This window comes from Malaclemys terrapin, chromosome 7 (genome assembly GCF_027887155.1).
Source record: "Malaclemys terrapin pileata isolate rMalTer1 chromosome 7, rMalTer1.hap1, whole genome shotgun sequence".
Classification (NCBI taxonomy): domain Eukaryota; kingdom Metazoa; phylum Chordata; order Testudines; family Emydidae; genus Malaclemys; species Malaclemys terrapin.
The window spans coordinates 15,840,072-15,862,207 of record NC_071511.1 but is presented as its reverse complement, the minus strand read 5'-3'; positions in this window follow the sequence as shown (position 1 = coordinate 15,862,207).

The following is a 22,136-nucleotide window of genomic DNA, read 5'->3' as shown; positions in this document are numbered from 1 at the left end:
ATTCATGGACTTAGTGTCTCATTTCCCAATGTTCAAATAGTGACAGTATGATTTTCAAAAGAAATATCCTTACAAATGTGAACACTCAAGGAAAGCCCTGCTGCAAATTTATCACCAGTATTTGATTTGTACTGCACAACAAGGTAATGCTCAAAAGAGAGTTCAACCACTCCTTCCAAATTCCAAAGCTTTAGTGTAGTCACAAAAACATTCCAGGGGTAAAGGAACAAGTTGTGTTTGATTCTTTCAATTGGTATAATCATTATTCTGTTGATCTGAAAAATAAGAATATTCAGCTTTGATGTGCTGCAGTATATATAACAATTCTCTAGTAGAGTCATTGTTCCTCAGTTTTTTTCCAAGTGATTTGATTTTCTGAATGACATTAACTATAAAGAGATATAAAAAAGCTGTAATTAGCATTTAGACGTTATTTAGTGATGTTAAAATATGACAGCTATAAGTGTCAGAAATTAAGTGTCTTGAAATGTAACAAATACAGGATTTACGGATTAAATGGATCTTATCCCTTGTGAATTCACTCCCTTTGCCACTTCAGGAGGACTGAAAAAAGACATTGTTGCTGGCAATTATCCATATTTCTTCTGACATAACATAAGAACGGCCATACTAGGGTCAGACCAAAGGTACATCTAGCCCAGTATCCTGTCTTCTGACAGTGGCCAATGCCAGATACTTCAGAGGGAATTAACAAAACAGGGCAATTATAAAATGATCTATCCCCTGTTGTCCCATCCCAGCTTCTGGCAGTCAGAGGTTTAGGGTCACCCAGAGCATGAGGTTGCCTCCATAACCATCTTGGCTAATAGCCATTGATGGACCTATCCTCTGACTTTTACAAATAAAATGAAAACTTGCTGATCAGCAAGATTATAAAGGTGGGAAAATACATAAAGTTACATTATTATTTAAATTACACCAGTGCTTAAAAAACATCAGATTTATTCACATTGAGACGAAGGTCAATAGGACTACATGTGGAGTAAAGTATCAATCAGTGTGAATAAAAGTGGCCAGAATCTTGTAATCATGTGATTATTAACAAGTGTTTCTGGGGTACATAGCCTTGTTGGTTATTTCAGTCCTGACTCACCATAAGCTGGGTCAGTACTAGATGAAACTTCTCTGTTGTATTCCAAACTTCCTGAAAAATGCCAAAGTTTTTGTAGCACCACCGGAGCAGCCACCAATGAGGGGAGAGAAGGTTAAAATATTCCACTGTTGATTAAATCTTGTCATATCCACTACTTGGGCTATAAAAATGGATATCTGTTCTCTAGTTAGTACTGTGCTTACTAGTAACCAGCTTGGGTAACGAATGAGAAGCAGGTGCAGGAATATAATATGGACAAAGTCCCAAAAAGTGGCCATCTTGAAGTTGGTCGTAGTCCACATACAAAGTGCGTGCTCACACGGACTTTTGCATGACTAACCCTGAAAGCTATTCAAAGTGAAAGTCCTAATTCTGTGAAGATGCATTGGCAATTTTTAATATTTTAGGGTCCTGATTGAATGCTCATTGAAATAAGTGGAAAGATTTCCATTTACTTCAATGGATTTTGTATTGGGCCCTAAATTGGTTGATTGTCAATTAAACAATTCAGGGAAAAGTGTGTGTGTGGGCAGGGCTCCCAGAGCGCCAGGGGGAGGGCGGCGAGCCCGGCCGTGGCCCCGCTCTCCCCGGAGCCAGAGCGCCGCACCGCGCTGCCCCCCTCCAGGTGCCGCCCCAAGCACAAACTTGGTGGGCTGGTGCCTGGAGCCGGCCCTGTGGGGGGGGGGGGGGGGGAGAGTTGGAGGAACTAAAGAAAAAGGGATTTGATAGGGCAGCAATCTTTCCCTTTGACTTCCTTTGGTTTGAAGAACAGTGAAATTTGTGCATGTCCCATTCCTGCATCAGATATGTGCTGTGATCGGAACTCAGCAGGTAGCATGAACATCCAGTACAACCTGTAATGCACAATGTGCCTCCCCTATTCATTAGGATGAACTCATTTGTGAACACAATTAATATATTATGTTAACAGTTCTGTAAATGGTGGCTAATAAATCTGCCAGTAAAAGTTAAATCCACTTTACCACTCCCTTTCTGTTAAAAATAAATCTATGCCTCCATGCTAATAAACTGCTATGCACACAAGTAATTTTCAGATAAATGGTATTTAGACATAACATCATCCTGTGGGTAGAATGATTTAGGGGTTTAGAAATAAGAGACAGTGAAATAAATTAATCACATTCAAGCAGAACAGTTTATAGTTTTCATGTTCTCTCTTATTAGGCAAATAAGCAAAAGTGTATTCACATTCTAAATCATTCAGCACATTGAAATTCCTTATGCATTACTTTATTCATAGTACCCTTGTTTTTAAATTGGGGTGGATAAATCGGCTTGGTTGAAATAAGAGTTAGCAGCACGTTTATCAAAACTCAAAGGAACCCAAAAGGAGTCAAAGGAATCAAGGTACTGCAATATATATTCTTGTGGTGGTTTAATGAATATTGTAGTCCTGTCACCAGTGTCATACAGTAAGTGGACTACAACCATCATATCATGATCATACCAGTGATCAAGAAGGATGGCTCAATCCAATTTTGTAGAGATTTCAAAGTGACAATGAACCAAGTTTTATGTGCAGACCAGTATCTGCTACTGCATCTTGAAAATCCATGGGGGAGAATGTTTCAGTAAATTGGATTTGCTCAGTGCATACCTACAAGTGGAAATTGATCTAGTATATCACAAATATTTCACAATCAACATGCAAACGGGCTTATTTTGTTAAACAGGTTGCTTTTTGGTAACACAGAGGCACCTGCACTGTTCCAGAAAGCTACAGATGAGATCCTGAAGGGACTGAATTGAGTCCAGTGCTTTATGGATGACATCCTTGTTACAGGAAAGGAACAAGAGGATCGTCTTCAAAAATTGGACACTGTCTTGCAACATTTGGAAGACCATGGACTGAAAGTATGTTGAGACAAACATGATATTTTTCAAACCTTCAGTTGAATACCTTGGACATGTAATTAATGCCACAGACTTAAGGAAATTGCCAGAGAAAGGTAAGCAGTTCTTCAAGTGCCACCGCCAGAGAACGTGTCACAGTTACATTCATTCTTAGGACTGCTTAACTTTAATGGTAAATTTCTCCTTTATCTGGCAATGGTATTGACACTTTACCTGAACTGTTACAAGCAAGGAAAAAATGGAAATGGACTAAAGAGAATGAGTGTGCATTTAAGGAGGCAAAGAAACTGTTGACATCAGTCAAAGTTCTTATGCACTTTCAGTCTCACTACCAATTGCAACTAGCTTATGATGCTTTACCACATGGAGTGGGTGCAGTTCTTTCCCAGGATTTCCCTAATAGCATGGCGAAACCAATTGCCTTTGTTTTATTAATGCTCACCACACCTGAGAAGAACTATGCATAAACAGAGTGAGAAGCTGTCAGCATTATCTTTAAAATTTGGAAGTTCCATACCTATCTGTTTGGTATACATTTTACCTTGCTGATGGATCATCGCCTGTTACTCTCAACTTTGGGACAGAAATATGGAACTCCGTCATTAGCTGCTACTTGTATGCAGCACTGGGCATTGCTACTTTCAGTTCATTCCTATAATAATCAATTCTGTAAAGGGATTCAGCACAGCAATGCTGATGGGCTATCATTCCTGCCATGCCCAAGCTCCTGTCAACCCAAAGAAACTTTGGACAAAGTGTTTTATCTCAGTTTGCTGGAGAGGTTACCCATCCCTAGCACAAACATCAAAGAAACCACTAAGGATGATGTGCTTGCTTTTGTGGAGGAAACGGTACTGCAAGGTACAGTGTTTGATCACAAGAATCCCCCCAGTTTACCTAATTCAAGTCACATCAATGTGAATTATCTGTGACTCAAGGTTGCATCTCATGGGGAATGCGAGTGATCATTCCAAAATAACTTCAGTCTCAGGTTTTGGCAGCTCTTCACAGAGGTCATTTTGGCATTTTATGGATGAAAACCATAGCCCAGAGTCATGGTGTCCTGGTGTCCAAGGTTTGACAAAAACACAGAGAAAGGCGAAGTACTGTACTATGTGTCAGCAAATTCAGCATGATCCTGGCTCAGTTTGTCTACACCATTGCTTGTGGACTTAGACTCCTTGGACACACATTCATGTTGACATTGCTGGAGCATTACAAGGTTATATGCCTTTCGGTTGTAGTTAATGCCCATTTGAAATGGCCAGAAGTTTGCAGAATGACTTCTCCTGCAGCTACCAAGACCACTGGACATCTTCATACCTTGTTTAGCCAATTTGGTCTACCATTACAGTTGGTGAGTGACAATAGACTTTAATTCTGTTCTAAAGAATTTCAGAGGTTCCTAGGGAAGTGGCGCGGGCTGAGGGATGTGCTGGCCACCCTTTCCACAGCCCCCATTGGCCAGGAGTGGCGAACCACGGCCAGCGGGAGCCATGATCAGCCAAACCTGTGGATGCAGAGGGAAAACAAACCAGCTCGGCCCGCCAAGGGCTTCCCCTGAACAAGCGGCAGACCGGCTTTCAGAACCACTAATGTAGACACTTGCTCCCCCTGCCTGCCTTCCCAACTCCAAACACTAGCTAGTTGCTTCTCCTTTTCCCCGGCAGTTTCCAACCTCCTGTCATGAAGTCATATGGGTGACTTTTCACCATGAAAGAACAAAAGAAATTCTGCCTCAATATTCCCATTGCTATAATTTCCCCCTAGAAGTCAGTCATGATGGGGCACCTTTTGGCATGTCCTGCTTTGTGTTATATAGTTACGTGCAGCAGATTCCCCAGTTGGAAAATAATTCATTAAAGAAAAGAGTGAGAGGCTTCAAAATGAACTCTGTGAAGTATAAGGGTCCCCAAATCTTCTGATAATGGATTTTCAGTGCAGAAGCTGGAATGGAAGCAAGAAAGAAGCAGCAAATGGACTTCTTTAAATATTCCAAATATAATCCATCAAGTGTTACCCTAATACCAGGCCTGACTACCAGGTAAATGCAGGTAGATGTGTTATACGTCTCAGAAACCATCAACCCTAATATTGCTATTTTTAATTTGAAATATATTTGCTTGACAGTTTTGTTCCGCAAACCCATTTATTTAAGGTGTATCTGATATCACTTGAAATGAAGTGCTTGAAATAGAAATACAATGTCGATTTAAACTGTTCTAAAATGAATCCTTTATTACAGCTTCACTGTGGTTATTCAAATACAGGCTTGAAGGCTTACCATAGGGTTACCATTCGTCCGGATTTCCCCGGACATGTCCTCCTTTTGTGTGCTAAAAATAGCGTCCGGGGGGAATTTGTAAAGCACTCACAATGTCCGGGATTTCCCCCTCCCCCGGCAGAGCGAGCGGCTGGGAGGGCTGCAGGAAAGTCCCGGGCTGGACTCCGGAGCAGCTTCCTCCTCCCACCCCCCCCTCCCTGCATTCTGAGCCGGCCGGCAGCTCCTCCTCCTGCAGCCCGCTCCGGCAGCCCTGTGCAGGGCCAGGGACCGGGTTTTGTGTTGTGCAGGGGAGCTCAGCCATGTGTCCGGCTGGCACAGAGCCCAACACCCTGTTCTGAGCAGCAGGGTAAGGGGGGGCAGGAGAAGGGACAGGGAGGTTCTGGAGGGGGCAGTCAAGAAACGGGGGGGGGCTTTTGGAGGGGAGTGGAGAAAGTTTTGGGCAGTCAGGGTACAGGTAGGGGGTAGGGTCCTGGGGGGCAGTTGGGGGGGGGGTCTTAGGAGGGGGCAGTTAGGGGACAAGGAACAGGGAGTCTTAGGTAGGGGGTGGGGTTCTGGAGGGCAGTTAGGAGCAGGGGTCCCAGGAGGGGGCAGTCAGGGGACAAGGAGCGGGGGGTAGGGGGCTGGGAGTTCTGGGGGGGAGCTGTCAGGGGGCAGGAGTGGGGAGAGGGATCGGAGCAGTCAGGGGACAGGGAGCAGAGGGGTTTAGATGGGTTGGGAGTTCTGGGGGGGGCTGTCAGGGGGCAGGAGTGGGGAGAGGGATCGGAGCAGTCAGGGGACAGGGAGCAGAGGGGTTTAGATGGGTTGGGAGTTCTGGGGGGGGCTGTCAGGGGGTGGGGAGTGGTTGGATGGGGCGTGGGAGTCCCAGGGGTCTGTCTGGGGGTGGGGGTGTGGATAAGGGTTGGGGCAGTCAGGGGACAAGAGGCAAGGAGGCTTAGATAGGGAGTGGAGTCCCGGGGGGCAGTTAGGGGCAGGGGTCCCAGGAGGGGGTGTTAGCCAAATGGGCTCGTTTCCCCCTGGAGCTGCCCAATTACCCCAAGGAGGCACGGGAGTCGAGAAGACGGCTTCAAGTTCTTTATTAATCAGTCAGCTGAGCGGGTGTCCCCCTCGACTCATGCCAGAGGGAGGAACACACCTTACAAGCACAACTGGGCTTCTTTTATACAGAGAGACAAACAACTTAGCGTGTCTAAATTCTGCTAACCTATGCATTGTTTAAATTCAGTTCTAGTAGTAATCAGGATACATCTGTTTAGCTTCCCGTCCTTCACATTCCTTTACCAGGGTCCGTCCAACCCCCTCCCCTTTGCCATATATCTTCTATACATTCTGTATACGTGCAGCTTCATGCATGGGAAACGACAGTGAGAACTGAGATAAGCATCTTTACTGGGATAACAAGCAGAAGCCGAGATAAACATGTTTTTCAGTTTTTGGGCCTAACAAGATTCCCCCCTAAAAAGCATTTTGAGAGCCTTATGGCCCCCAATCCTCAGCCTTCACCGGCTGGTATAGGGCCATCATTTGTTGGTGTATAATTTGATTAGCCATTCGTCAGACTAATGCAACTACTCAGGGAGCAAAGCAAGCTAGGGTTAATAGGGTTGTAATAAAGAGTACAAAGAGAAGAAGGCCTTCTCGGAGCCATCCCAGTTGCGGTAACCAGGACGTGAACCAGTCCATATTCCACCCACCCCATGTTTGGACCGGGACATGGGCTAGCTTCCTCATTTCTTTTGTTAGCTGTTTTACTGCCTTTCCATTATCATCTATTTGTAAACAGCAATTAGATTAGTTTAATTTTGCACAAATTCCCCCTTCTTCTGCCAGCAAATAATCAAGAACTAGATGGTGCTGGTAGAGCACATTCCTCATCTGAGTGGACTGATCGGCCAAAAGATCAAGAGCTGCAGCCGTCTGATTAGTTATTATTTCTAAAATGGCTTGCAGCCTAATTATCCGATTCAAGTTGTAAATGGACTCTCTTGCCCCTGAGATCCACTCATTAGGATTCCATGTAGCTGGACCATAATGTTTTATAATTCTCTCAGGGGGCCACTCCTGAGCCCCCCATGTTTGGGAGCTTCCGGCGGTCAGGGTGGAATCCACGAACCGCCTTTCTCTAATTAAACCTTAATTCCCAATTTATTTCCCTGCAACTGGGGTAATAGAAAGAACAAGGGTCTTATATATCCAACATAACATATCCCAGACCAATTTGGAGGCAATCTTCAGTAGGCATAGGACCCGCAGATCCAATAATGGCCCTTTAGAGCCCAGGTTCCATTAGCAAAGGGGCCATCCCAGGTTTCCTCATTCTCATCATCTAAAGGTCCCCTCACCATTCCATCAGCTGAACTGCAATAATCACATCTCCATGCCCCAGCTCCTGCTTTTCAGACACAATCGCAGCCCCATTTTGGCTGATTGGTGCTAGACCAGAATTGTTTAAAACCCCATACTTGAGTTCCATTCTGATTCTGCCATGCCCATTTGAAACCACCGTACCACGTGGTCCTTGCTAGTGGTATTGTCTACCTGGCAACTCGTGAATAGGGCGTCAAAGAACCCATCCTGTCCTACCGCCCTGCAACCTTCGGCCGTAGGGTAGTATTGTTTGGAGCATTTCACCCAACTATTATTGGTGAGCCTCACATGGGTCTGGTTCCATTGCCCCTGATATTTAGAACAGTCATACAGATGACAATAAGGGTCCCAGCAATCAAACCCTAGGGATAGAGTCCAATCACACTTGCTTTCTCCCAAGTACACTCCCTCCCGCCTTGTCCGATTAAGGCAGAGAATACCCATTCCAGAAGAATACAGTCGCCAGGGGCTACTATCCTCAGTCCAAACCCCCGTTCCATCGTGGACTATACTCAAATTGCTGAGCCACCATTTGGGCTGTACAGGCTGGGCTACCCACGGCCATTCATTTAATTCCCCTGGGCCTCCGCATACCCAACAGTTACTGAGGTTAATGGATTTTGCTATTGTCTCCCCCCAGCTGTAAAAACCTATTTTCCCGACCATAATAGTGGTGGAAGCACATAAACAAAAATATTAACAATAATTTCATTATCTTTTTCTAAACAGTCCCTTTAGTCCGTCTAAGTACTGATACTCCCAGGTGGAGTCTTCACCTGTGCCACCCCGGGCGTCCGGAGCCGGGGCGGGCAGAGGGCTGGTGTCCTCTTCCACTGACTCAGTTTCCAGGTTAGGGTTCAGAAACCTCTTTACCCGCGTATGGTGTGTCCATTTGTCACTCCCAAGAACTTTGACTGCAGCTTGGCTGATGAGCGAGACAGTGTGCGGGCCGTCCCACCGTGGTGTAAGGGGGTCACGCTTCCACTTCTTGACGAGGACCTGATCACCGATCTGGAACGGGTACATGGGCTGGTCCAAGGGAAGGGCCTGAAAAGGCACCGCGTCGATGCAGCTGTAACAAAACAGATTGCAACCCAGAGACCTGTTTCCATAAGGAGTCCTTTCCCATTTCCCAGTTTACATCCTCCCGGAACCCCGGGATAATGGTGAAAGCTTAAGACCCTTACGTGGGGCCCTTCGAATGCGGGTAAGGGCGAGTGGTAACGCATCAAGCCACTTTAAACTAGACTCTGTGCATAATTTAGTGAGGGTATCCTTGAGAGTTCTATTCATTCTTTCCACCTGTCCCGTGCTTTGCGGCCTCCAGGGTGTATGCAACTTCCATTGTATACCGAGTGCCTGGGACACCTGTTGCAAGACTTCAATACAGTCATGAGTGGGGCTGGTCTCATAGGAAACCCAAGGGTCAGGCAATAGGGTAGCTAGGTTGAGGGAGCTTACTGTCCTAAAGGTTAAGTTAGGGGCTAGCAAGGGCCCTACCTCATATCTGGTATGTCGACTGGGATTTAGATGCTTTTCCCCAGCGCCTGTCCCCAGTATTTGAGGCATCCCGTGGGGAACCACAACCTCAGTGTCCCCCCCCAGGGTAAACTTTTCAGCCTCCTGTACAAGGAGAGCGGTTGCTGCAACGGCCCATAAGCAGGCAGGCCACCCCTTGGCGACAGGGTCCAAGACCTTCGAATAGTATCCAATGGGTCGCCAAGTCGGTCCTGACCTTTGGCACGGGACTCCAGCTGCCACCCCTCCTCTTTCATGAACGTATAGGGTGAATGGCTTCCGGGAATCTGGGAGGGCTAGAGCGGGAGGCTGAACCAAGGCTTCTTTAAGCTCTCGAAATGCTTTTTCCATTTCCCTGGTCCATTTCCAGTGGAGCAGACCTTCTTTAGTTAAAGACTCATATAGTGGTCTGGCTTTCCCCCCATAGTCAGGGATCCAGAGTCGACAGAAGCCAGTCAGTCCCAGAAAAGCCCTTAGTTCTCGGGGGTTCCGGGGCTGAGGGCTGTTAAGTATAACCTGGATTATTTCTTTTCCCAAACTGCGACTCCCTTGGCAGAGGTGGTATCCAAGGAAGGTGACCTGCTGCTTAACCAACTGAGCTTTTTCCTTTGATACTTTATATCCCTGTACCCCAAGGTGATTGAGGAGATCTACAGTTTGCTCCTTGCAGACTGTCTCTGTTTCAGTACTTAAGAGCAGATCATCGCAGTACTGAACTATGTTACATGCAGGATGGTTAGCCAGGAGTGGGGCCAGGTCCCTTTTTAGCTGGCTGCCAAAAATCTCTGGTGCACAGGTGAGTCCCTGTGGGACAACAGTCCAAAGATATTGGGCCCTGTAATGGGTGTCCGGATCCTCCCATTCAAAGGCAAACAGTCTCTGCTATTAACTTGTTAATTTGTCTTAGGTCCTGGACCAACCGATAATGCCCATTAGGCTTAGGCACCCCCATTATTGGAGTATTGTATGGGGACGTGTCTTCCTTTAACCACCTGCACTGCAAAAACTTTTGAATCAGGGGTTTTAACCCGATCCGAGTGGTTAGCTTAAGGGGGTATTGTCGAATTCGGACTGGGCTGCTTCCCTCCTTAAGGGAAATATGCACTGGTGTAGCATTCCTGGCTCGGGCCACGCCTCCTTCCTCCGCCCAGACCTTGGGATTTAACACTCCCCCCCCCCCCCCCCCCCCGCAGCTGGCTTCCATCACTACCCTTACATTCCAGGGAGTGATCTCTAGCATTTATGAGAGTCATCTGGTTATTAGAGGCTTGTTGCTTAGGGATTCTGACTTCCATTGTCCCGTTATCGAATGAGATCTCCGCCTGTAATTTAGTGAGGATATCTCGTCCGAGCAGCTCTATGGGGCAGGAGGGACTGCAAACAAACTGATGGGAAATTTGACGGTCCCCTATTTTTACTAGGAGAGGCAAAGTTTTTTCCAAAGCTGTAGTTTGTCCCTCTATCCCCTGGACTATGGCACGTCCCCGAGCTCTATCTCGGGGAGCCTTATTAAGGGGGAACAAACTAAGAGTGGCCCCAGTATCAATAAGGGCTTCAATTGGGCGGCCCTCCACTTTAATTTTTACTGTGGGATCCAGGCTGGCAGCTTGTGCTGTCAGGAGGGGCCGCTGGGTTCCCCGACCCCCCTATGGGGAAGACTCCTCCCCTGAACGTCCTGTACTGTTGTAGAGGATGGGAAGGGACGGGGTTTTATCTTTACGTTCCTTTCCCATGGCCTGTCACTGGGGGCATTCATTCTTCCAGTGCCCCTCTTTCCTACAGATAGGGCACTGATTTCGACCCAGGCAGGGGCCCCGCCCCTTCCCCGGTGGCCCTGGCCGTCCCTTAACTTTGTCCCCCCTTTCTTCATATCCTTTCCTTTGGGCCATGGCTAAAACGTGGGCCCCTTTCTTCCAAGAACGGGGGATTCTGTTGCTTCCAATTATATAGATCACTAGTGGTAAAGGGAACATATACCATAGTGAGATTACCCTCAGGGGCTACAGTTTCCTGCAGTGGATACAAATAATTCTGTTGCAGGGGCCCTTGGAGTACCGGGCCACCCTTGCTCCTGGAGTGGTTAGACACCGGGGAGCTCAGAGAGATCGGAGGGGGCTCCCGTTTGGAAAAGTCCTGGTCGCTTGGCTCACCCCTTTCAGTTGAGCCATTATCCTCAGAGGAGGGGGTGGGGATTTCAATTGAGGATACCGGAGCCAGGAGGCCGGGATACAAAGGGGGAGGGGGCATAGGATCAGGGGCAGAGGGAATCACAGCCCGCAGACAAGATTTCTTAACAGGGAAACAGGGTTTCCTAACAGGGGCACGGGCCATTAAGGTTTTAATAGTTTGTGATCTACATTTTTGCAACCATGGGGGATGATTGGCCACAAGGTCCTGCCAAATATCTATATAGGGATATTGGTCCCAATGCCCATCCCAGGTCACAATGCTATGTACTGCTTGTACAACCCCTGGTTTGAGCGTCCCTCCCTCGGGCCATTCCACCCCGAATGTCATCCATTCAAGAGTACAGAATTTTACAAGCTTGTCTTTACATAATACAATTCCATAATTAGCCTGGCGTCTAAACGCCTTCCAGTTATGCAGCATACATCCCAGGGGTGTCCAGGAGAAGGTGCTTTGTCCGGACCCCATTATGCTTTACCCAGAGTTTTCCGAGACAGAGATATCAAGAGGGGGGAAGAGGTATAGATCTAGTTCTAACTCAGATATCCGCTGGGTCACGAGGTTCGGCTGACCCCCCTTGCAATCAAGATATCCTGGTCATCGGGTTTCCCCTTGCAGGAGTCTTGGGGCGGCTGAAGTCAGCTTAAGCCTCAGACCTGTCAGCGGCACTCATTCATCTTTCACACAGATCCTTTAATCAGTTACAATCTCGGTTTCCAACACACCATTAAGAGGAGAAACAAGATTACCCTTCCTATAGACAAGAGTAATCCCTGAGGTTGCTCCAAGTCCCAATAATTGTTAAAAACGGCCCATGGACTTGTGGAGTTAGTTACGTTACTCATTGGCCATTATTTGCTTACCCTTTAACCAAAAACACAACAACAAGACATTTACAAAGCTACAATAATGTTAACATACCTTCCCGTATACAGGCTGCCTAGGGGATTTCCACTGTCCAACCCACACCTCGGGGGCGTTATTCCTCAAACCCAGGAGGTAAACGCACTTACCGCCCGAAGTGGCCGCGTCCGGCAGTCAGACTTCCCCTCCTTCTGAAGCCGTCTTGCTTCCGTGTCCTTCAGAGTTCTCTTTAGAGAGGACGCAGCCGCCCCGGCCGATTGTGACGATCCGAGGCCCGAGCAAAGCAACAGCTCGAGGTGGCCACTCCTCGGAATCGCCCTCGGCCGTCGGTCAGTGCCCTCTACAGGGAGAGAAGTCCCGGCGGAGTCGCCATTTGTTAGCCAAATGGGCTCGTTTCCCCCTGGAGCTGCCCAATTACCCCAAGGAGGCACGGGAGTCGAGAAGACGGCTTCAAGTTCTTTATTAATCAGTCAGCTGAGCGGGTGTCCCCCTCGACTCATGCCAGAGGGAGGAACACACCTTACAAGCACAACTGGGCTTCTTTTATACAGAGAGACAAACAACTTAGCGTGTCTAAATTCTGCTAACCTATGCATTGTTTAAATTCAGTTCTAGTAGTAATCAGGATACATCTGTTTAGCTTCCCGTCCTTCACATTCCTTTACCAGGGTCCGTCCAACCCCCTCCCCTTTGCCATATATCTTCTATACATTCTGTATACGTGCAGCTTCATGCATGGGAAACGACAGTGAGAACTGAGATAAGCATCTTTACTGGGATAACAAGCAGAAGCCGAGATAAACATGTTTTTCAGTTTTTGGGCCTAACAGGGGCAGTCAGGGGACAAGGAATGGGGGGAGGGTTGGGGGTTCTGGGGGGGCGGGAAGTGGGAGGGGCAGGGGCGGGGCTAGGGCGGGGCTCCTCCCGTCCTCTTTTTTGCTTGTTGAAATATGGTAACCCTACTTACCAAAATAAAAACCTGCTGACTCCAAAACTGTATTTACTAACCTTTCTTTACTAACATTCTCAGTCAGCAACACTATATCATGTATTGTATGAATGGAGTCTTCTATTAGGTGTTCTTTAACATGTAGAAAGGCCTTATTTTCAGCTCCCAGCCTCTACTTGTGTGAACACAAAATTGCACGCTCACATACACCTTCCCTGTACACGTGCAGACACCTGTGCAGCACTGAACAGTCCAAACACCTGAATAAACAACAGTTAGAATTTGCATTTGTGCTTTTTGCCAGCTTTGCACCTGCAAAGTCCAATGTGTGCACACATGCAGGTGTTCAAGACCACACACGTGCTTGCACCTGCAAAGTATAGGATACACAAAGTAGGGACACATGTAGAGACACAACATTTTGTGCACACACAAGGAGTGGACAAGTAGAGGCCCAGATAAAAATGCATACTGGGGTGGAAGTCTACAGGGAATTCTGCAAATGCACATCTTTCACAAAACTAGGGGTGTGCAAAACATTCTCAACAAATTTGAATCCACATGAAAATCCCACTACTTTGGTGTACACTACAAATTTGAGGCTCAAACCAGGTGCACTCAAAAGACTTCAGTACAACTCACAAATCTTTTGTGAAAATACCAAGCCCAGTTCTTAGAAAAGCGAACAGATATTTTAGTGTCAAAACAAAGCAAAACTGAAATGCTTTTCCCTGAAATTCACTCAGGAGTTTTCAGTGTCATCTGAACCCAAAATATGTTGCAGCAAAATTTCGGATGTACAAACCGACATTGATTGAAAATGACAAAAACATATGTATGATCCTTTGCAAGGTAAGGTCTCAATGCTGCAAAGTACAGAACACGCAGGCCCCAATCCAGCAAAGCATCTAAGCCCCTGCATAATTAACCACACAAGGAAGCCCACTGAAATCAATGCTTAAGTGATTCACTGGATTGGGGCCAGAGCGTCTATCATCTTCCAGGCTAGAGCCTTAAAAGCACAAGGCGTTCTACACCAGAGTTGTTATCATCAAAGCAATGTCTGCCTTAACTGTTGACCTTACCTCTTTGGGTTAATCTTGTTGGGCGCACTCTTGGTCCTGCACAGCAAGTGCATTTATAGAAACACAGCAAGGATTAATCACAGCCCCAATGAAGACTGAAGTGTTGCCACATTAGAAAGTGAAATGTCCTTGTTGTAAATTCAGATGCTGCTCAGTGTTTTTGCAGTAAGTCATTGCTCAGAGCTTCCTCATTCACGGTTCCAAATCCACCAAACGTTAACCTCAGCGTTGCAATTAAATTTATTTCATCCAAGTGCCTGTCCTTTCTGTCTTGAAGCACCATATGCAAAGAACTTGTATATAAACCTAAATTCAATCACTGTCTGCAGCAATGATAGAAGCAATATCTAATAGCTGCCACTGCAATATGGTTGTCACGAGGAGCAGAGTAGACCATTATTAGACTGTCAAGAATCTTTGATTCAGGGGCCATAAAAAGCTGACTTTTATCATGGGCTTTGCAAAGCCAAGGTTTTTTAAGCATAAAGCACTTAGGACTAAATTGTTCAAAATGCAAAAAACTCACTTCTCTTTATTGCATTCTCTCATTTACTTACACGTTTTGACATATACCTTTAGAGTCTGTGCATAATCACTGAATAAAAGAAACAATATTCTGCACATACTCTTAATGCACAGATGCTTCAATTCAGAGCTTGTTTCACACCCACAAAGCTCATTTTCTCAGCTGCTGAAAAATGAAGGCACCTGCTCCTTCAATGGGTAAAATGGTCACGTGATACCTTCAAGATTCTCATGTGTTTACGGGAACAACCCCGCACTTTTAGTGACACACAGAGGAAGAGCCTTTCATACTCTCTCCCACAGGAAAGCTATCCCTAGAGGAACTGGCCTGCCTACTAACCTCCACCCACAGAGCTCTTCCACTGACGGTGCTAGCACACTAAAAACCTGATACTAGAGCCAGGGAGCTCTCTGCACCGCTTCCTTCCCAGAACACTTCCCACAAATAGGCAGAGCAAGACTCCCAGCCTTCTTCCTGAAAACACCCTGCTGCACAAGGGCAGGGATTGGGACAAACATACTCATGCAAATATGATTGGCACTGGGGTGGGTAACTGGCTGCCTGACCACCCTCTCAGGAGAATTATGCCAACAATTTCCTTCTGGAGAAGATCTTTCACAAAAAATAAATTTCTTCCCTGAGAAGATGCACAGGATGGGGCGAGAGGTTTGCCAAACCTCATCCATTCAAGGGACCAGAGAGGGAAAAGAGACACCCTTCCACGTAGAAGCAAGCTACCCAGTCTCTCTCCCAAAGAGACTACTGAGAGGAGTAATAAGCTAGGAAGATCCAGACCCGCCTGCCACCCCCGCCACTCAAGCAATGTCTCATCAACAGTAGAGGAAACTGAGGCATGTTTAGAGTTGTGCGTAGAAGAGAGGTAAAGTCAGGTAGAAAGCTGGCAAAATTTGGCTGGAGATGCCAGGAAGATGCTCAGAGGTAACTTCTCTGCCCCCTTTTATCATCCCTCCTATACTGTCAACCCATGTTGAAAGATACAGGGGGGGGAGGGCGTCTATGACCTGCCCTCAGCTCATCCTTTGAAGTGGCATGCTGTGCTGGTGGCTCAAAGACTCCTGCTCTACACTGATATTTAGATGGTGCAAGACTAGTCATGTGGCTGCCTTGTCCATAGGCACACAAGAGTCAGCAGCCCTCTGGCCCCCAACCCCTCTGCTTCCCCATCAATATAGCTGGGATAAGAACTCTAGCTCACAGAGATGTTGTCAGGATCAGTGAGCGTTTGCGTGGAGGACTCTGAAGACTAAAGTGCTGGGTATTATTATTTTTAAGGCAAACGTACATTCCTGGGCTGCTGAGGCCTTTCTGCCCCATGGATGCCCAGTTTGAATCGTTACCTCACGGTTAGAAACCAGGGAGAATAGGGATTTTTAACACAAAGTAGTTATTGTGGAGAAACACCGTTTGTTGCTGTTGTCATTTTGTATCTTTACTGCTTATCTTTATCTTTACTGTACTGTGCTCTGCCTGGGCTTGAAGGGAACAGCTATACCAAAGCTCCAGCTGGCTACATGCAGCCACCTAAGTGGGACAATGCTCAGAGAGCAAATCACACCAGCATGCAGCAGCCTTCGTGGGCTCCCAATCAATTCCTGGATTCACTTTACGGTATCGAGCGCCCCGTCTTTACATCTTCAAATGGGCTACGCCCTGATTATCAGAGTTCTCTCAGCAAACAACATGCTAACAAAGCGTGGAGCGAACCCATGGGGGTGGGAGCTCAGTGGAAGGACTTCACCTATGGAATAGCCATAGTGAGCATGAGGATCCGGCTGAATAAAGCGCTGTAAAACTATGGCCATTCCAGACTGAAATAGGCTGTCCTTTTATTTCAAATATGGTGCTTAGACACTACTGTGATGGGACCGTGATAAATGCTGAGAGACATCTATATTATTATAATAGAGTTGGCAGGAAAATGGAAGAGTGGCAGATAAATTCAATTTTTCAGCAAAAACTTGAATACCAAAGTATTTTGGCTAAACCAAAAAAATTTCAGTTCTGAAATGCTGTTGCTGTGCTTCGTGCTCCCATGCTCCTCTGTAGACTGCAATTTCCTGTCAGACTGCATCTCCCATAATGCCCCCTGCTCTCTTCTCTTAGAGAGGGACGGTGGTTCATTATGGGAAATGTAATCCAGCCAAGAGAGCCTGACCCGTAGAGGAGAATGAGGACATCAGACAATTAAACTACAATTCCCATGAGGCACTGTGAAATCATATCCAAATCAAAATATTTTGGTTTTGGATGAAATATTGGGGGGAGGGGGTTGGTGTGACACTCTACACCGCAGGGGAGAGCCCCATGACCCCCATATTCCTAATTTATATATAATTGTGATACTGCATATAAAGCAGGCTGTGTGAGTTATCAGGGGAAAGCTTATGATCTGCTGAAAGCCACTGTTCTATCGAAATATATATAACATTAATGCATATGAATTTACGAGAATTGTGTTGTATGGTTGTCACTAAAATATGCTGTGGATTTGGAAAATGCCCAGACACTAGATCTCTAGAGAGAATGCCAAGGAAAGTAACCAATGCCTGGGAGGGTGTCAAACAACCATTAACCGCCATTGTCCAGCAAGAGAGCTACAATTCAATGACTCACCTGCATAAGGCCACACCAGAGGAATTGCTCAACCTTGCCTGGGCACACAGCAATGCCCACCAGACATGCCTGGAGTTGTGTTCTCCAAGCACATGGGACTGAGCGTATAAAACAGAACATAGTGGCCCTATGCTTGGCCTTTCTCCTGCCCCCACCTATGCTGCAAGTAACAAGAACACTCAGAAGACTGAAGACTCCAACAGAGAAGACTGGCCCAGGTTTAAGGGACAAACCTAAATATTAAGGACTGCAGTATCCAGTGGAGTGAGAAAAACTGCTTGATCTAGATGTCACGCAGTCTAATAGGGTTGAGAGTTTAGACTGCGTGCTTACATTATACTTTATTTTATTTTTGTAACTAACTCTGACTTTTTGCCTATCATTTATAACCACTTAAAATCTATTTTTATAGTCAATAAATTTGTTTTACTGTTTATCTTTACCAGTGAGTTTGCCTGAAGTGTTTGGTAAGGGTGTGTGCTTAGGGTTAAAAAGGCTGATGTATATCCACGTTCCATTGATGAAGTGGTGAACCAATCAGTAAATTTTCACTGCTCGTCTTGAGAAGTGCAAGACGGTATATTCCTGAGATACAGTGCTGGGAGCTGGGGGGATTTGGCTGGTGCCTTTCTCTGTGAGATTCATGAGTGGCTCTGGGAGCATTCATGCAATCTAGCTGGTTGTGAAGCTCCACATGCGGTTATGCTGAAGTGATAACAGCACCTTGAGGGGCTTGCTGCCTATCACTAGCAAAGCATTGTGAGAGACAACCCAAGCTAGAGAGTTAAGGGGGCACAGCAGGCCCATGGTCCCAGGCTGCACCCCGGGGATCCTGTCACAGTTGGCATTTGGGTTTTGCATGAAAATTAAAATTTTCTACAGAAAGCAGACACATTTTGAGAAGTATTTTCTTTCAGCAAAATCCCAATTTCCTGTTGAAAAACAGTTTTGACAGAAAATGTTTGACCAACCCTCATTATAAACAAGTCAGATTTGGTATATTACTGGATTTTCAAACTGGCAATCTGACATGAGAGCAGATTTAACCAGTATAAATGGAGTTTTCTCATCTCACAGTTTTTGGGTCCTGCCCATTACCACAGCCTAGGCTGAAATCAGGGCCCTCTGGGTTGGTAGACAACATTAGTTCTATAGGTAAACCAATACAGACCCTTTTTGCCTGGGTCAGTTGGAGTTCAAGCTAAGCTCGTCTCAGCTGGAAGTCATTCTTTGCATATCTTACAGAAATGACAGACTGCCTTCTCTTTAATGTTTGGTAATGATTTCCCTGAAAGCAACCTACTGCAAAAACAAAAAACGCCACCTTTCAGCAGAGTTGATGATAAGGAAAATTGTGAACAGCACTACCACAATGCACCCTGCTGGAAGAAAAACATACTGGCAAACTGTAAAATACACCTGGGTGACCAGAGGAGACAATTGGATCATATAGTTAAAGTACTGTTTTAATTTGAATGACATCATAAACATTTTATGATCCCTGCTCTCACTAGGTAGACGTTTGTTTGCTTCATCCTTGCAAGCTGGACTGATAAATTGTAAAGCGAAATATTCGGACAGTATAAATCACTAACAGTGAAATTCAGAATCTGATCATACATTTGAATACTACATGCAATAAACGAAAAGGTTTTTAATTGGGGTGAAAATATTCTTAGAAAAAAATGAAATCAGAGACAAATACTGGGAAAATTGTTTGTAAAATAATATTGCATGTGTTAATTTTATAACATCAGTAAATGAACTCAACACAGGGCATTTCCTGAGGTATCCACAGCTGTACTTTAGACTGTCATGCCCATCCCAGTAGCTCAATCCATACAGTAAAAATTTTGGAGAGAGATTTGATTCATGAATAAACTCAAAGAAATTGCAAGGTGCTTGCAGATATTCCATGAGCCATAAAGGCTACGTTCCTTGCATAATCTGCCCAGAGAGAATATTTACTCAGCTTTAAAAATAACCATTTTGCCAATCATCGAAAAAATACTTCAGGGCTGTTAAATTGCCCAGAATAAAATGGTGATTTCTTTTGGTGTGAAATTAAAAAAAAAAAAAAAAAAAAAAAGCTTTAATCTCTTTTGCACTGCTGCAGTTTACTATAAACAGCAAGTCATAAGATGATTAGAAATGATCAACAGCTATTTCATGAATAAAGCTTTTGCTGAATAATGTTACTTGACTAATATTTTAGCTCTAATATTACTAAATTATGCTCTCAATGTTAAATATATTATTTGATGAATAATTGTATCAGGTATTCAACCAGCTCACAGAGGTTATAATGAAGAAGATACAACGTGTTAATATTCCTGTTAGGAACAGCTGGTGAGCATGACTGAAAACCTGTAGGGCAAAGGTCCAACTCTCCTTCAGCTCTAGTGTCTCATATCTGTAAATGCTAACACAAAAGCAACCCACCATGATCCTAAGCACCTGCTTATCCCACATATTTTGGGCCCAATTCTGCTTGCACTGAAATCAATGGAAATTCAGCCACTGACTTCAATGGGAGCAGAGGCAGGCCCTGGTTCATAGCCAGGCTACAGCTTGACACAGCTATCAAAGGAATGGGACCTACGGAGATGTTTTCACAACTCTTGGCTCTGCATTAGAAAGAATGTATGCATTATATAGTTTGCAACCTTGAACATGATACATGCAAACCTTTGGCAATTTAGAGCATACATTTCTGACAAATGAATACAGCTATGGTTGTGTGAAAAAGAAATATAGTAAAGAGATGATTAAAAGCAAGCAAATGAATATAGCTATCTATTCTACAAAGCTATCATTGGTTCATCTCCTGCTTCCACCTGAGCAACTGAGTAGCAATATAGTTATCACTGGGAAAATCCTTGGCAAATCCAATGGCAAAGCTCCCATTGACTTCAATGGGGCCAAGAGTTAACTCCACATTTTTTCAGATATGGAAATTCCTGGCTACCAAGATTTAAATAAGGTGAACGAAGAGCTGCCTAATGTAGTGCAACAGGGTATACTGAGATCCAATAGGATGAAATTTTCCAGAGATAAACTGAATATTTGCAAATCTATCTCAAGTAGGGATCTAGGATCTATTAGAGTGGAATTTTCGTTCAATCAATTGGCTGAAATGATGAAAACCGCATCAAGAATATTATTTAAACTTTGATAACACACTTAAGGATATTCTGTAAGGAACAATCCTGCTACTATTAATCAAAATTTGTATATAATGAAAAATGGAATTTAATAGCTCAAGGAGATCTGTTGCTCATGACAAAGGTAATTAATGAGTTGGAAAATCCTAGATAAGCAAGGATTAAATAGAACAGATCACACAGAATTTGGTTATCCTTTATCAATATTTAACTCAAGCCCTATGTTTTTAACAAACAAGATTAAATGAAGTGCCTTTAAGAGAAAAAAAAACTATATTTCTGTAACAGTTTTTTCTCTGCTATAGGCATCAGAATGAAAGGGTACGTCTACACTACTCGCCGGATCGGCGGGTAACGATCTATCTATTGGGGATTGATTTATCGCATGTAGTGTAGACGCAATAAATCAATCTCTGGTCACTCTTCCGTTGACTGCTGAACTCCAGCTCGGAGAGAGGCGGAAGCAAAGTCGACGGGGGAGCGGCAGCCGTCGATCCCGTGCCACGAGGATGTGAAGTAAGTGATTCTAAGTCAATCTAAGATAAGTCAACTTCAGCTACGCTATTCTCGTAGCTGAAGTTGCGTATGTTAAATCGATGCACCCCCCCCCACCCTCAGTGTAGACCAGGCCAAAGAGAATAATGTCTTGTCTGCTGCATGTAGTGCCACAAATGGTTGTGTTATTCACAGCATTAACTAATTGCCAATTTGGGAAGACTTTATGAACTTCTACCTCAAAACTACAGATTCTCTGCTAGGCAGCATCAGTAAGCATCTTCACTTTCTCATACATCAAATCTTGTCACCCACTTGGTGTGTGGTGTATCAATATGAACATTCTAGTGAAATTACATTCACAGAACTCAAAATTGTCTGTGAAAGCGAAGGTGTCCTCTCGTAGTACACCAGCAAAGAAAGGAGCAGATCCTCCTATATGGGGAATAGGGAGTAAGCACTGAAGCAAAGGACTAATAATTTTCACAGGAGGGATAGAGAGATTACTATTGCTACTCCGCTACATTGTCATTCTAAGTAGATATCCCCCTTGCTATTTAGAAGAATAATTCTGCTAACATTGTTTTTAAAACCAAAGAAAAGTGAAGGAAATTAGCCCCCTATGAAGTACATTAAAAGAACATAAAGGCTCCAACAAATATATAACAAAAGAAATTGTACTTACTGCATGTATAATGCATACTAAGCTATAATAGAGCTCCTGCTGTACTACTTTCTTGGTATGCATGTGTTGAAGACCCTTAAGTGTGAATTTCCTAACTTGCGTTTTATTCTCAGACCCCTGATGTTCTTTTAATACACCTCTTATTGGGTAAATATTGTATGAAGTTCCACTCTTCCCAAGCCCCCATAATTACAACCACAAAATCTGTTAATCTACAGTACATGCTGGCAGAGTGGCAATATTTATTTCTATTCTAAAAACCTTCTGCAATAGTGTGTAGGGTGACAGCTGCTATAGAAACATATGCTGCTGGAGTTTCTAGCAGGGAAAAGCTGGGAACCTTTTGGAATTGTGGAGTGAAAAGTGGAAGCAAGCAAGCATCTTAAGAAAAA